Source organism: Ambystoma mexicanum, chromosome 2p, assembly GCF_040938575.1.
Source record: "Ambystoma mexicanum isolate Mex_15411 chromosome 2p, UKY_AmexF1_1, whole genome shotgun sequence".
Classification (NCBI taxonomy): domain Eukaryota; kingdom Metazoa; phylum Chordata; class Amphibia; order Caudata; family Ambystomatidae; genus Ambystoma; species Ambystoma mexicanum.
Genome location: NC_090923.1, coordinates 377,526,692 through 377,543,545, shown reverse-complemented (window position 1 = coordinate 377,543,545; position 16,854 = coordinate 377,526,692). Strand labels below are relative to the sequence as shown.

The window sequence follows — 16,854 nt, the reverse complement described above, 5'->3', positions numbered from 1 at the left end:
GCTTTTGTTTATTGATGGGTCTTCAACTATTGATCAAGGAGATGGGATACGAAGGACTGGGGCAGCAGTAGTAAAAATGATGGAGGCGCCGGTGTGTGTGGCTATGAAGTGTGTACAATTACCACAGCATTACTCTGCTCAAGCGGCGCAACTTGTTGCACTAATATTGGCATTAAAGGAAAGTTTTAATAAAAGAGTAACTATATATTCCGACAGTGCATATGTTACATCCACTGTCCACTCAGGGCTATCAAAATGGAGAAGGAGAGGGTTTAGGAGAGCTGATGGCACTCCAGTACAACATGCCCTCTTGTTGGCTGAACTAATTGAAGTAATAAACGACCCCCAAGAACTAGCCCTAGTAAAATGTACCGCACACACCAATGGAGAAGACTACGTTTCAAAAGGAAATGCAGCAGCAGACGCACATGCGAAATATGCTGCATATTTTGGTGAGATATGGAACCCCACAGACTCACAGAGAGGGAGAGGGAGGGGAATAGCGAGGGAGATGTTAATAAGAGAAGGGTACACCCATCTCCCAGCCACACAGATTATGGAGCTACAAGCGGCTGCACCAATGGCCGAAAAAGAAGTATGGGTGAAAAGAGGATGCACAATGTCACCAACCGACGCACTATGGCGCCAGGGTGGCACTGGGAAAGTTGTAATACCGTTGGCACTGTTAAATACCGCCTTAAGCCAATTACATCACCCTGCCCATACAGGCAAGGAAATAATTGCAGCACGAATTAGAGAAGATTGGTTTTGTCCCGAGTTAACCTCCCATGTGTCAAATTTTATCAGCAATTGCCTCACATGTCAACAGTTTACGGCCGGTCATACTCTAAAAGTGATAAGAGGTACAATACCCCAGCCAGAAGGACCTTTTCGGCACCTTCACATTGACTATGTTGATATGATCAACATCTGTCAAGGCAATAGGTATATGATTGTAGTAGTATGCCCATTTTCTAGGTGGATTGAAGCAGGGCCCTGTTCACACCCTGATGCGTTTAGAGCAGCCAAATTCATAGTAAGGGAGGTCTTCCCCAGGTGGGGAGTGTGCGAGGTGTTAAGATCAGACAACGGCCCCCATTTCGCAAATGAAATGTTCCAGCATATTACATCCCTGCTGAACATTAAACACAAATTTGCATGTGCATACCACCCACAGGCTAATGGTGTATGTGAACGCCTGAATGGCCTATTGAAGGAGGCAATTGCTAAAATACAACAAACAACAAAGAAAAGTTGGTTGTATTGCCTTCCGTTAGCATTGTTTGAACTTAGAAACAGGCCAGGGTCCGACCACCACCTCACCCCTCACGAAGTGGTTACTGGACGTCAAATGCGCCTTCCCCTAACACCAACGTCAAGGGCATTCACCGATAACGAAAGTTCAGCGAATGTGTTAGGAGATGAAATGTATCAATATGTGTCTTCTTTGATTACTAGTGTCGTGTTTGTGTCTCAACAGCTCGAGCGCACACGGGGCGGGTCTACCAGCAATCAAGAAAAAGACGAAAGTACGGAATTGGGAAAGGAGAACTCGTGCAAACTTGCCAAAGGTGACCACGTACTACTTCGCAATTTCAATAGAAGGTGGCACGAGAAGAGGTTCACTGGCCCCCATCTGGTAGAGGACGTATCAACAAGAGCAGTAAAACTAAAGGATAAGCGTGCCTGGAACCACCTACATGACGTAAAGATCTACAAACTGCAGACCCGCCCCAGCGCCAACGACAGGTCCATTGGAAGAACAGCAACAACATCGCCGACAGCGGAAGAAAGTTCCACCACAGACAACGACCCAATTGTTCCCTCGGAGACAATAACTGACGAAGAAGGGGGTGACCCCCACACTGCCCACCCCATGATCACTCGCTCAAAGAGTAAAAATACTTCCGCCATCTGAGCGCAAACCCCCCCCCATTGACTGCTAAGTACAGTTGTAACTAAAATTGAAGGACATTGCTTGCACCAATACACATGTAAACACGTGAATGTTCTCTTTTTCTCTCGCACATACAGGAACTGCGTAATATTGTATTGTTAAGAAAAGCTAATTAACAAGTTCAGTGTGCAGGTGTAGATGGTGCTGCCAGACGATAACTACCCAGAAGAATTGTCACACCAATTTGTATACGAAATAAAGAGGCCAACATACTTAAAAAGGAGAAGGGTACGTGTATACTACACAGCCTTCCTCCTGGCCATAGAATATTACATGCCCCACCTCCGCCCATACTTGCCGGTCCTAAGAGACCCATCACTTAGAGTAGCGTGGGAGCAGCTCTTCGCCTGGGCACTGAATGACCACTTGATAGGGAGAGCTTAAAGGAAACAAAACTAACATTTAATAACGAGCACTTTTGAGAATTTTTAGGCGGGCAACTGTAACGTCGCAAGAATAAGCTGCCAGGACCGCAGCGAGGTAAGAGCAAAATGCCGGTGAAATTAGCATATGTAATAAAAATAATAGGGATTTTTATGATCACCGGATTCTTGGCTGCCTCTGTCTGGCAGTACAGCTATGCTATTGATTTTATTGCTGCACCCAAACTTAATATACCCCCGTCCCCTGCTGCAACAGGTGTTACGTCAGGTGGTAATCGTAATTTTGCACCCAAGCAAAATAGAGTTAAACGCAGCACGTACTCAGACAATAAAGGTATTGATAATTATGTACAAGATTCAGCACACGTCACAAACAACATATGGTACCAACACATGACCCGCATTGGTAAGCAGACAACTGAGGATAGCTGTTACGTTTGCTCATTAATACCATACGCCATGAGCGCTTCACGAACATTTGTTGCCACAGAAATAGATGAAAAAACAGCACAGTGCATAATATATTTGGCCCTGTTCCAAACGAAAGGAAGATTTCAAGGAACAGTAGTGCACATGACATGGAAAACACGAGACTCATACCCATATGAAAACAACTTCCTCAAGACCTATCTGAGTTATCACAAGACCAGTTTACATGCTGAAGCATTCAGGTACATAACGAGTGGCCCTGCAAAAGGAGAAACAAAGAAGGTAACACTGCAGTATCTACCATGTGATTGGTACGCAACTGAAGTTCCGGGTAAACAAGGATGCTGGGAGAGGCCGCTACTGACGATAACAGGAAAGGTGTTCCTGGGCAACAGCTGGGAGATAGGAGTGATTGGCAGCAACATGGTAACAAAAGAAACTATCTCAACTATCGAGACACACAATCATCAATGTTGGACGACGTGGATCAAGTATGTACCAATGCTCACGTGGGTAGAAGAAGATGAAGACCCGATAACTATACTACCATTGACTGCGCCTAAAGTATGCTACCAGCATAAAGGAGAGGTGGACGTAGGATATAACACCAATTGTGCAAGCGTGATGGAGTTGCCTGAGGGGGGAGCGGGAACAGCAGTAATAATGGACCATTATTGGGCCTGTGGAGAAAAGGCATATCATACACTGCCTCCCCTGTGGAATGGTGTGTGCACAATGGTACACGTCAATGTACCATCACTAGTGGTACCTAAGAAGCATGTCGATGTGGCGAAATTTCCTAAAATGGATGAAGGGGATAAGAGAAGAAAGAGATCTGCACCACTTCAGAAGGAGCAAGGAAACAGGACCAACAGCAATGATACTGTCCTAAACAGGAGAAAAAGACAAGGAGAGCCATTGCCAGGAAATTACCTGTGGGGAAGGTCGGAAACGGAACTAACATCAATACCGCCAGAACACAGACTATTCAGCAGAGCAGCAATGTTCTTCTCCTCAATAATACATCCGGGACTGCAGGCATACGCAAACGCAAAATGGCTCCAAATAACAAGGTGGGAACTAATGATGACCATCAATTCAACAGTAAATGGGTTCAACGCAATTAAAGAGGAGCTGCGAGCTGTAAGGATGGTAGCACTCCAGAACAGATATGTATTGGACCTTCTCACAGCAATGGAAGGAGGAGTTTGTGCAAAAATAGGACAATCTTGCTGCACGTTCATACCTGCCAACGATGCTGACAATGGTACACTGACAGAAGCAGTTTCACAATTGGCCCAGATGCACTCCAAAATGATGGACGAAAGTAACGGTGTAAACAAGGATAAGAGCTGGTTTTCACTATTATGGTCATGGATGCCATCTTGGCTGTCAGATGGACTGAAAATAATAGTGGGATGTGCTATTTTGGCTGGAGCTACCCTGATCATAATTAGATTTTGGAAGGCCCGGAAAGCACGCACGACTGACGAGTTGCTGGAAATGGTGGGAATGCACCCCTTAATGCCAGCAGATGACGGCCAGCATACAGGTGTGATAATACAAGAAAGGGAGAAGTTGCGCACCCAAATCATCACCAATCATCTAGACCCACCATCAGTGAAGATTGAGAACCCAAGGAACCCCAGGAGCTACATAGGAAGATGGGTATACTGTACTCCTGGAGGAACATGTGAATACATGTATTGGTCATTTGAAGATCATGTAAACCATTATGGACATCTCGGAGGGATAACTAAGATATGGAGGGTAAGAGGAGATAACGAGAAGGATATGTTTGTGGTCGACAGGTCGACCAGAGGGGGGACTGAAGTGGGAGAATGGAAGAACAGGCTCCCGTCCTTCACCTCTCGCGCTTGGCCTAGAGGGTCACGGCCCAGACACCCGCCGCGAGAAGAGTTTGTCCATTTACCAGACGACCAGGTACCCTGGTACAGGAACATACGGATGTGTCCACCTGCCTGCCCAACAGCCCGCACTGGCCATGCCGACCCCTGCGGCTCGGATCAGCTAGACTAAAAACCACACGTCGCTAGAGATGCCATGACGACCTAGACAACGGGAAGCACATCTGTACAAGTATACACACTTAACATTTCCACACCAATCTACACGAAGAACATACTCAGTGCTCTGACGTAGGCGACAGGCATATTCACGGACGTGCATCTTTATTATTTTTACATAGGCTTTCAGAATGCAGAAACGCAAGATGCATCATGAACTCATCTATAACGCTTGCTCACGCTTCCCTTGAAACCCGTTACCACCATGAGAGGTATAATGGAAACACGATACTGGTCATGGAAATGTATGCTACTATAATCTAAAGCACCTATGAACCAAACAGACTACTTAAGCACCAGGCCCGAGTAGGCCGCAAACAAGAGCTCCTGTGGACATTAACAAAGCAAGAGTCAGGTTGCTGATCCTGCAGAAAGAACCCGATGGAGCAACCAGCCAAGGTCGCAATGTTGCAAGCCCACATCCAAGAACAAATCATCAAAGGCACGATGTTGCAACCTCGCACTCCGCGTACCAACGTTAAAGTCATATCTACAAATTAAACCAGACACACAGTGGAAAAGCAATATTAATTGTGCAGAATTCTGCCTCAAACACGGTCCCGCCTCACGTGACCAAGCCGAATCTGACGAGATGCCAAAACCCAGGAGAGAAAAGGTGTCTGGGTCCCTCGCTACGAGACACAGGCCGAGACACTTGAAAGGCTCAATGGACACCTGCTACAGTGGGAGCGGTCAGCCTTCCACCTATGAATAAATCCTCACATTGTCTGCACGTACCCATATTGAAACATTGTTGCAAACACAGGTACACCGAGAGCTGGGAACAACGGTGGTCCCAGGCTGGGGAGCTCACGGATGCACCAATCAGAACATGGGGCTCTTATCTCAGACGTCAGTAACACTAGCCAATCCTCAGGAGCCTTCATGTAACAATTCTTATGTATCCAATTATAGGGACAACCCAGATATACCACCTGACTACACCTTGTCCACTAATATCATTCTCTATATGTGTACTATACTAACCCTACCACTCGAGCAACCAATTAAGAGTGGCGATAGGTTTTTTGTTAACTTTCTGAAGTGACGCAAGTAGCGCGTCATAATGCAGTAAAAAGGGCCTGCGAGCCCCACGATTATGTGTGTGTCAGGACGGACGCGTACGCTCCTTGACCCATCCCTGCCGTTTTGTGCAAATAAACAGCAGAGTCGCCTTGCTCCTTGTGTGTGTCTCATACTCTATCTCATCTGGGATATACGGGAGGAGTTGGGGCCTCCCTGCCCGGAGGTCTGCGGACGGCCCGGCCGACCCCGGCAGAATTTCCCCCCGACACTGTATTCAAATGATAACAATGCAAGTTGCATGGGAAATGAAGGCCCAAATCATAACAGGCTTAATGACGTTCCAAGATATGACAAGTAAGAGGGTTGACACAATTATGTCCTCCCTGAAGTTTTGCACAAACAAAGCAATGACAATGACCCTGTTATACATGACATAGAGGAGAGGATTTGGCAAACTATTGGGAGCCCACCCAGAAGCGTCTGTTGATATTATTCACCATGTAATCTTAACTTCTAATAGTTAGGAGGTTCTCGGTACTCCAGGGGTGGGCAAAGTGTGTAATACAAATGATACATACATTTTAGCCAGTGTGGGAGATCTACATTCACCACCTCTGGCTAGGGAGAGTTGATTGGTTTGAGTATAAGAGTTCTCCCCTTAGGTAACACCCTTGCTACCCACCCTCCCAACTCATCCCATGCCACCTTACCCCCCTTGGCCACTCCTTCTCCCCCTTCCTCCTACCCCTTGTTCTCCCCTGTCACACCTGAAGGAATTACTGGAATTGTCCGCTCCATGCAATCACTCATTTGTCATTGGATCCTATCCCCTCCTCCCTTAAACACTCCCTTGTATGCCCACTACTAAAAAACCTTCAGTAGACCCTACCTGCTCTGCCAACTACCGCCCTATTTCTATAACCCCTTTCCTGCAGAAGCTCCTGGAGAAGTTGGCATTGCCCCAACTCAACTATCATACTGGACTCAGTGATGGTCTCCAAGACCATCAATCTGGATTACCAGCATCCAGAGGAGGTGAAACTGCTCTTCACCCATGCACAACTGCTTGCATCTCTGGACTCCAACTCCCCTGCTGTCCTCATCCTCCTCAATATCTCCTCTGCTTTTTGACAGTCAACCATTTCATCTTCCTACAAAGGCTCCACAATACCCTTGGTATCTTGGAACGGGTACTGGACTGGCTGACATCCTTTCTTACTGACCGCTCTTCCCGTGTCATCGTAGGCACCTTCTCCTCTCCTACTTCCGTCTCCACTTTCTGGTGTCCCCCAGGGTTCAAGCATCTCCCCTTGGCTCTTTAACATCTACCTTGCTCCTACCTGCCTCATCTCCTCTTGCTCCTCCAACTTCCAGTGTTATGCAGACGACACACAGCCCTTTTTCAAACTTCCTGCTGACCCTCTTTCACCCTCCATCATCCCTGGCTACCTATCTGCCATCCAGTCCTAGTGCACCTCTAGTGATCTATGCCTCAATACCTGTAAAACTGAGATCCTTCCCATCAGAACCCTTGCTCCCTCTGTCTTCCCTTCACTCTGGCCTACCTCATGGGCTCTTCCCCTGCTCCTTCTTCTGAAGCCAGACACCTTGGAGTCATCTTCGACTCCTCTCTCACCTTCCTCCCTCACAATCAGAACATTGCCAAGAAGTCCCACTTTCGGCTCTTCCTTCTCAAAGGAATTCTCCCTTTTCTCACTTTCCTCCAGAGGCTTCCTCCTACCCCTTGTTCTCCCCTGTCACACCTGAAGGAATTACTGGAATTGTCCGCTCCATGCAATCACTCATTTGTCATTGGATCCTATCCCCTCCTCCCTTAAACACTCCCTTGTATGCCCACTACTAAAAAACCTTCAGTAGACCCTACCTGCTCTGCCAACTACCGCCCTATTTCTATAACCCCTTTCCTGCAGAAGCTCCTGGAGAAGTTGGCATTGCCCCAACTCAACTATCATACTGGACTCAGTGATGGTCTCCAAGACCATCAATCTGGATTACCAGCATCCAGAGGAGGTGAAACTGCTCTTCACCCATGCACAACTGCTTGCATCTCTGGACTCCAACTCCCCTGCTGTCCTCATCCTCCTCAATATCTCCTCTGCTTTTTGACAGTCAACCATTTCATCTTCCTACAAAGGCTCCACAATACCCTTGGTATCTTGGAACGGGTACTGGACTGGCTGACATCCTTTCTTACTGACCGCTCTTCCCGTGTCATCGTAGGCACCTTCTCCTCTCCTACTTCCGTCTCCACTTTCTGGTGTCCCCCAGGGTTCAAGCATCTCCCCTTGGCTCTTTAACATCTACCTTGCTCCTACCTGCCTCATCTCCTCTTGCTCCTCCAACTTCCAGTGTTATGCAGACGACACACAGCCCTTTTTCAAACTTCCTGCTGACCCTCTTTCACCCTCCATCATCCCTGGCTACCTATCTGCCATCCAGTCCTAGTGCACCTCTAGTGATCTATGCCTCAATACCTGTAAAACTGAGATCCTTCCCATCAGAACCCTTGCTCCCTCTGTCTTCCCTTCACTCTGGCCTACCTCATGGGCTCTTCCCCTGCTCCTTCTTCTGAAGCCAGACACCTTGGAGTCATCTTCGACTCCTCTCTCACCTTCCTCCCTCACAATCAGAACATTGCCAAGAAGTCCCACTTTCGGCTCTTCCTTCTCAAAGGAATTCTCCCTTTTCTCACTTTCCTCCAGAGGCTTAATGTTACCCGAGACATGGCTCTCTCTGGGCTTGACTATTGCAATAGCCTCCTCCTGAATCTACCTTCTTCCACTCTGCGACCCCTCCAGCTAATCCAGAAAAGGGCAGCAAGATGTATCCTTGGCCTTAAGCCCAGGGTCCTCAACTCTCCTGCCCTAAAAAGATTTCACTGGCTCCCTGTTGATTAAATTCAAATCCCAGTGCATCATTCACAAGGGCCGGGGACCACACTATCTTCAAATGTATCTTACTAAATACTCTCCCTCTAGACCACTACTTTCCTCTGGCACCAACTCTTTGTTTATAAAGCATTTTGCTAAACAGAAGGTAGGTGGTTGATTGCTTTCCCCAGCTGGCTCCCTCCTATGGAACAGCATCCCTCTGCCTCTGTGCCGTGAGCAGGACTTCCTTAAATTCCGGAATCTGCTCAAGACTTTCCTCTTTACCTCCTCCTTCCCTTCTTCACTTCTCTGCTAATTCCACAGTTGCTGTTATTGGTGTCTGGAGCCCTTATGCATTATCGGGCCGCTGACCTCCTACACCCAATCTACCCAGCTCCTGTCTTCCCTCAGCACTTGCCTTAGCACTCCCTCCACCCTGGAGGTTTCACACTTACTCCTAACGTGGCCCTGGCCATGTAGCGCTCAAAAACCCAAGCACTTCATCTTCCCTCTTCCTTGCTGCACTTGCACGTTCTAAATACTCACTAGGTTTAATAGGTTTGTCCTTCCTTCCTTTTTCCTCCAATACTCTTATTAAATAGTGTGTTTGTAATAAATTCACTCCCTTGTTCCCTCACCCGCACTGTGGGCACTTTGAAACAGCATTTTACTTGCTCTATAAGCGCCTAACAAGCAAACAAATACATGAATAACTAAATAATAATCATTATTCTGTCTATCCTGCCATCCATAACCCGGATGATATGAATGCATGTAATTCTCAAGATATCTTGGATCCACCAACACCTGTCATCAAAGAGTCGATTCACAGTTGCACCAGCTCAGATGCCATAACACTGGATGTATCTCAATTATCCAGATTAATATCATTTTACAAAAAGGAACTGAGGGAGGATAAAAACAAACACTCATTTATAGTAGTCGGACTGTGCACACTCATTATCTTTCGCTAATGACAACCTCAGTGGACACCACAATTTCTCAGCGAGCCCAGAGCAGACCTGATGGTTGATTTCTATGTTCTGGACACTTGTCAAAAGGGTAGTGATGATGATACAATGCAATTCTGGCTTGGAAAGCAGTCCATGTGTCAATTTGTACCTGTTCATTTGGCTGTGGAAACCACAAACTGCCATTGGCTAGCAAGCATTATTAATGAATATTTAGTTTGGCTGGGGCTCTTGTCTCAGACCACATTATTTATTTATTTATTTATTTATACTTATATTGCACCCAGCAGCCCTTGGGAATCGTGGCACTGTTACAGTAGGTTTACTTAGTTGTGAGGAGAGTATAGAATATGACATTGCAGAGAAATACAGAGGGAGTTTCAAGTTACATTGTGGGGTTGGACAGGCATTCCTTCATTAAAGTGGAACTAGATCTGAGAGGTTTATACTTTGGAGAAGAATTACAGTGAAGGTTAGATAGGAGGAGAGCAAAGCAATAATATAACATTGACTGTAGTATTGTGAGAGGCATGATGGGTCCTTGGTTACAGGGGGACCTGATCAGCCTTACAGGAGATATATGTAGCTACACTAGCTGTGGTACCTGAGGAGTGACGGGCATCTAACGCACAATGATTAGTTGAAGATTCTGTTCGTGAGAGCTTTACGGAAGATGGTGTATGATGCTTCCTTTCTGAGTTATGTAGGCAGGGCATTCCAATTTTTGGGTGCTAGATGTTGGAAGCTCAAAGGCACACATGTGAGAGAGCTTACTTTCACAAAAATGAATTAGCATCCTGTCTCTGAAGATAACACAGGAAGGCACGCATGGTCCTGTAATTTATAGACCAAACAACACAATTAAAAGATGAGATAAATGAGAGTTCCTTATGATAATGTTTACTTTTTACTACACGCAAAGTCTGCTTCTCCTCAAGTAAAATGTTAGTTACATTTAGTTTCTCCTTCCTTTACAGTAGAGTTTTTTCTTAAGGGTAAGTTTACTCAGATTTACTTTCTCCGCCTAATTTTTGGCTTAATCTTTATATAGCCCACTTAACAGTTGAAACTGTACTCAGTGAAGACATCTATGGTCCAATTCACCCCAAAACCCAATGATTCTAAATCCTTGGTAGTTCTTCTTCATTCTATCTGGCTCTATCTAGCAGTGGTTACCAATACTTACTTTATTCAGCCTAGTTAATGGAGACATTATACTGCCTGGAAGTTGTGTCTCAGGCTATTTGGCTCTACATACCTGTGGGCTATGACCCAACACTGAAATCTCTCAAATTGGTAATCCTCCTCCTTTTATTTGGCTCTACTTTACAAGTGGTACCACTCCCACATTTAATTCTGGACTTTCTGAGTGTAAACCTCTTGTCGGGTTACTACAAAAGAGTAGGTTGGTGCTAAACCTGCTTTGCAGTGTTGTCAACCGCCCCCTGTATTACAGGTGTCACAATACAGGTAGTTTGTGCCTGCATGCCTCATTATTCTCTAATCCATGCACAAGCAACACCACACCCTGCAATTCACCAATAGGAGGCCAAGCTGCAAGTGATAGAAAATCCACAATGTAGAGAAGCAGCTGAATGCCTCTACAGGAAGTCCCACCCCAATCTTGCCTATATGCTGGAAACAGGGAATTGCGACATGCGCAATGCCAGCGATTGTCCTTATTCCACGGAGAGTCTTCGAGAAAAGGTATCCATTAAGAATCCCCTAAATATTGTATCCTCGCAGAGATGACAATCTCTTAGAGGAGATCCCCGAAGGAATATGAAGATGAGAGGAAAAGAGGCTGTCGACGTCACAAGAAATGAGCGTGACACACTGAGAAGGAGGTTCAAAGCAGAAGATGCATAGACCGTACAGAATCTGATGACGAAGTAAAGAATTGAGTAAACTTTCATATGCGGAATGAAGATTGCACGTGTGAAGAGCACTGCAGAAAATGCAAGCTGTTTTATAACTTTACAAATGCTGTAACGCAAGTAGACTATGTGATCATAAAGGCTGGCTATACGTAGTGAGTAGACTGCAGACGGTGCTGCCATTATATAGAATTCTGGACATCAATGTTGCATATTTAGTAAGCTCAGACCCGTGAAGAAAGAAAGGTTCGGAGGGTTGTGTGTCGCAGTAAGAAAACAGCTGAAGATCGAGGAAAGGCCTGGAATAGCAGTCTGGCCTTGTGTCAAAGGATGGGGCAGCCAAGAACGGGTTATGTATCCTTAAAGAACAGTGAACAGCAGAAGCTGAATCAGCCCTTGTTAAGGTGCAAGAAAGAATACCATGAGTGCCAAGTTTATTAATTCAAGACAATTAAATGCTGCAAACAGGCCGAAATACAGTCCGCTATCATGTGAGCCAAGGATAAAAATAAGAGTGGATGTGCAGACCTGAGCTACGATAAGGATGTGCCCATACTGCCTTTTATTCTCAGGAGCAGTGATACTTTGCAAGGCCAGGTTCAAAGACCATCTGAATGACAGAAGGCATGAGTGATGAGAGATGTTGGGCTAATTGGGTAGGGAGACATGGTCAAGTCCACCCACAAGCATCTGGGGTACCAATTTATGAGCTGCTAGTGAATCGAATGTTCCAGGATGATACAAGCGTGACAACCAATTGTAGAAAGCCACATAATGAAGGACCTTATAGTTTGATAGCCAATGGTGTACCGTGTATCTAGTAACTGATGAGGATGGCTTGCACTAGGGGTGGGCATAAATTGTCCACCTGACTGTAGAGACCCAATCACATCCCGATCCCTTAAAGAAAGTATACTTAGATGTTCCCCTTGAACCTATCTCAATCTCCCATAGGTTTAGTTTGCCATGTAGTATGAATTCACTCATGATTAATTTTTAGTACTTAAGTGTGTTTTTTATGCAATATGATTGACAGTACGATTGAACGTCCGTTGGTGTCTGTTGTAACTCCCTGTTTAAATAACAGAAAATAAAACAGTCAGAGGAGACATTTTGCCAACTTCCTGAGTCAGTCTTATTATTTGGTGTAAGAGTTATTCTGCATCCCCATCCTTATATGACGTGTTACTGATTTAAAGGACCCAAACGTAGGTTCAACACCCTTGCTAATTGATGATGCCATTGGGTCAGGCTGTGCAGGGCCAAGTGCTGAGGGTCAGGAATGTATATGGCCAGGAGCTAGGGGGCAATGGGTTTGCTTATTGAATGACTGAAAATGATGTACAATATCATCTGATATTCCCAAGTCATAGCCATTGGTGTGTGATGAGGGTGATGACCAACAGGGTCTGTGGCACATGATGTGCGCTCCTCGTATACATACTTGTGCCATGTGTGGCAGTGCTTGCTCATAAAGGTTCTGCCCAGGGCTCTCTCTCTTACTTAGGTTTCCCCGGTGCTCTTTTTGCAGGGGTTTCAGGTAACACTAACTGTCTCCCCCTTGCCATGCCCATGACCTGACTAGCATGGTGTTAGGGAGATTTCTCACCAAAGTGCTAAATTCCCTCTACCTTAGAGCCCTCCAGCTCTTTTGTTATATTTTGGGACTTTGAATTTTTGATTTTTCAGTGTGTTTTACTTTTGTGTTCTTTGGATATGGAGTTTTAAGACAACTCAAAAGGCATCATCTTTTTCTGTGTGTCACACAACACCCTCAGTGCAGTGGCATAGGGGCATATTTCAGTCTCCCCAAGGTTTAAATACATTCTCTGGGACTGACTACTGTCTCCCAGAGCATGTACAGTTAAATTGACTTTACTAGTCTTTTTAAATTTATAGACCCAGCACACACTATCTTACTATAGAGTGCGGGAGGGGTTGCCTAGCTTCCCCTGAGTCTAAACACTCATGTAACAGTCAAATGTTACCCTCCCCCCTTTAAATGGCTGGTGGCAGTGGTTTTAAACATACTACCATGATTTTTCCCGACCGCGAACACCGGTAGCTAAAAATCGGGTCAGCCATGTTTTCCAATATGACGCCCAAGACCTATCTGTAAAAACAGACTCTGGTCATCTTTTTTTGCCATTTCTTTTAGGAAAGGTCCTTCTTGTGTTTGTCTCTGCACGCCAAACCAAGTTCGGTCCCTTTGTTTGTTGGCCTTTGGCGGGCTTCAGTGCTGAAGCCCTCCTCTGGCGCCTGAGTGTTTGGGGTGGACTGGATGTGAGGGAGGTGACCGAAACTCCCTGTGCTTAGTCTCATAGGAGAACTGAATGCATTCTGGCGTGATTGGCTGGCTGTCCAGCAAGGACAGCCACCCTGCTGTGTGAGTGGCCGCCAGGCTGCCCTTCCTGCAGCAGCACCACCTCCTCTTCATTTAATCCCTTTCAACCATACTCTCCCTGAACCACGTCACTCCCCTCTGTGGCTGGGGGACCACTACCTCCCCAACAATTTCAAAGTGTAAATACTGGGATGAACTGCAATGACTGTGCAGATATCACAAACTTTCTCAATTGCTGGTAAACTGCCCTAAGCCACTGATACCTCCACCCTTGCAACTGTCAGCTCTCCTCATCCCCTCCCCTGATTGTCACTGACTTTCTTCTCTGACACCGAGTTTAGGAGTCGTCAAACTTCTTATCTGCATCTGACATTCCTGTCAGTGCTGCCTTTGCAAGAAACATGTTGCTGTGTGCGGTCTAATGAAAATACATTGACAAATACAAATGAATGAATTCACATAACACTCCCAAAGAGGGAAAGAGTTAATTTTCACAGAACGCAAACAGTTAGGATAGAGAAGTTGAATGTGAACAGGTAGACTTCTTGGGTACACCCAAAAGAAACACAGGTAAGGGTAGGTGTTAGGAAACGTATTTTGGCCTGTTTTTTTACATTTTTGGGTGACACATGGAAAAGGGAATTAAAAAATTACAACAGGACCTTTTTGTTGTCTTTTTTTGACATTTTCCATAAGGGACTAAGTGTAAAAATGTTAATAGTGGAGGCCTAACACTAGCAAAGAGACAAGTGTTCACCCCTGATGTACTCTGTATTGCGGAGGAGACTTATTTTGTCATTAGTCCCATCGGTTGGGTTCTAGAGGTTGTGAAAACAGTGGCTGAATGTGTCGGAATTGGGGCTGGCAAGGTGCCGGTTCCGATCTCCAGTTACGGGGCAGTACCAGAAGACTAGCAGCATGACGTGCCTTACACCACAGGACAAAAACAACGATAAAGCCTATGATGAGGAGGGAACCCTAGGACACGCCAGAAGAAGTACTGCAATGAAGAATCCCAGGTCAGCGTTCAGCAGGCTTGGTTTATGGTGGCAACAGGCTCCAAACAGGGCATATTCTATCCAGGTGAGAGAGTTTGTGAGATAAAAGTCAAAGATCTGTGACTCCCAAGTTCTAGATCAGGACGGCGACTATTGCAGCATAGAGGCTTGGTCAGTGGATGGGGAGCCCCACAAGATGGCCTGGGAACACTTCCAACATTCGCCCCTTGCAGGATACTGGTGCAGAACTGATTGATCCCACCAGCCCAAAGGAAGAAGGCACCTATGCTATTCTTCACTTGTGACAGTAGTCGCAGAAGGGTTCCAATAATAGATGGATTTGGCAATGCTGGTTGTCTGTTTGCAACAGAACTCCAGGTATTCAGTGGAGTTTTCACATCTGCAGATTTTTATATTCAGTTGATAACCTCCAGAATGATGGCCTTTTACACCACATCTGCCCAGCAGCAATTATCATCTGGAAGAAGTGTGGATTGAGACTAGCTGGTCCAAAGCCCAGTATCACTCAGTCCAGTCACACAAAGCACTTTGCCCAGGAGTCAGCTTAAGCCCTGCAAAAGTGTATTCCCTTACAAGGGAGTTTCTGAAAACAGATGGCAGTACGATGGACAAAAAGCAACATGGACAAAGGACAGGACTTAACCCACCTGGCAAAAGAACAAAAAAACAAAGATGGCTCAGGGTAGTGTAACAGAAAAATAATAATCATGGTTCACTGCCACTAGCCTGTACTAGGCCTATCAAAATGAGATATAAAATGTTGCCAGGCTAAAGGGAAAAAGGGATACAAAGTACCCTTGAAACACTCCACTAAAAGCAGAGTGTGTGAACAACAACACAAAAAGGAAAACGTGAAAGGAATGCAGTCTCCCTGCACTAGCAGCCTTAGGGGTTCACCAGTCGCCCCAGAACAAATGAGTTCAGTAAGTAAGTGAAGGTGAAAAGGTTTTTCTTACCTCAAAGGGCAGCCACAGTCCCAGAACATAGACAACAAGCTGGGGGCTCATTGAAATCAACAGATGGAAAGTTGCAAAAAGAAACCAAACTCTTGTAACTAATTTCGCAAACCACCAGAAAAAACAAAACCCACTAACACCCTCACTTTTTACCCACCTTCACCAACCACACTCCAATCAACTCACTTGTCTAGGGAGGATAGCGCAGGTGCAACATGCTGTCCTTGGAAGCAAGACAAAACAGAGCAACACAGGTTTGATCCGCGGGTCCGCGCTTAGAAAACTCTGGGTAATACGCGCATTATAAATAACCTATCATATCATAAATCTATTCCTATCCCAAAACAGTCACAATTCTTTAGTAAACAAACTTGTAAACCTTGCCCACTGGCCAAGTCTTCAATGTGGACATGTATAAATTCCAAGGCTGCCTAGAAAACACAGTGACGCAAGCCTATTGCTCCTGTCTCTACAGGCACCAAGAGTTCACTGCAAAAGGTGGACGGTATTGATCCATGATACATAACATAAACTCTCCTACACAATGCACCCAAATGAACAAGTTAAAATATGTAGATTTGCATCAGGGATGTAGTTACCATTTGCTTGGAGGCATGTATGCACCTTAACCACCACCACCCTTTCCACAAAGCCATTCCTTCACTTTCTTACACTTTAACAAGTTGAGGGATCCAACATGATGGCAGTATATAATCAAGCATGTTACACATCATATGAACACTACATATGTACACGTAAAGATTTTGGCACACACACACACACACACACACACCAAAGGGGCGTTTTAGTAGTATAACAGAAATAAAGCGTGCCATCTTCATGTTCCCATTATTTTAATACTGTGATGGCAATGGTACGATAAACAAAGTACAACATAATAATCCAACAAGGTA

At 45.5% G+C, this 16,854-nt stretch overlaps 1 protein-coding gene across 24 annotated transcripts in view; it reads right to left on the bottom strand.

Moving 5' to 3' along the window:
• Positions 1-16,854, bottom strand: part of CADPS (calcium dependent secretion activator) — a 2,044,505-nt gene that overhangs the window by 1,586,490 nt on the left and 441,161 nt on the right. The gene's annotated exons all lie outside the window — the stretch shown is intronic.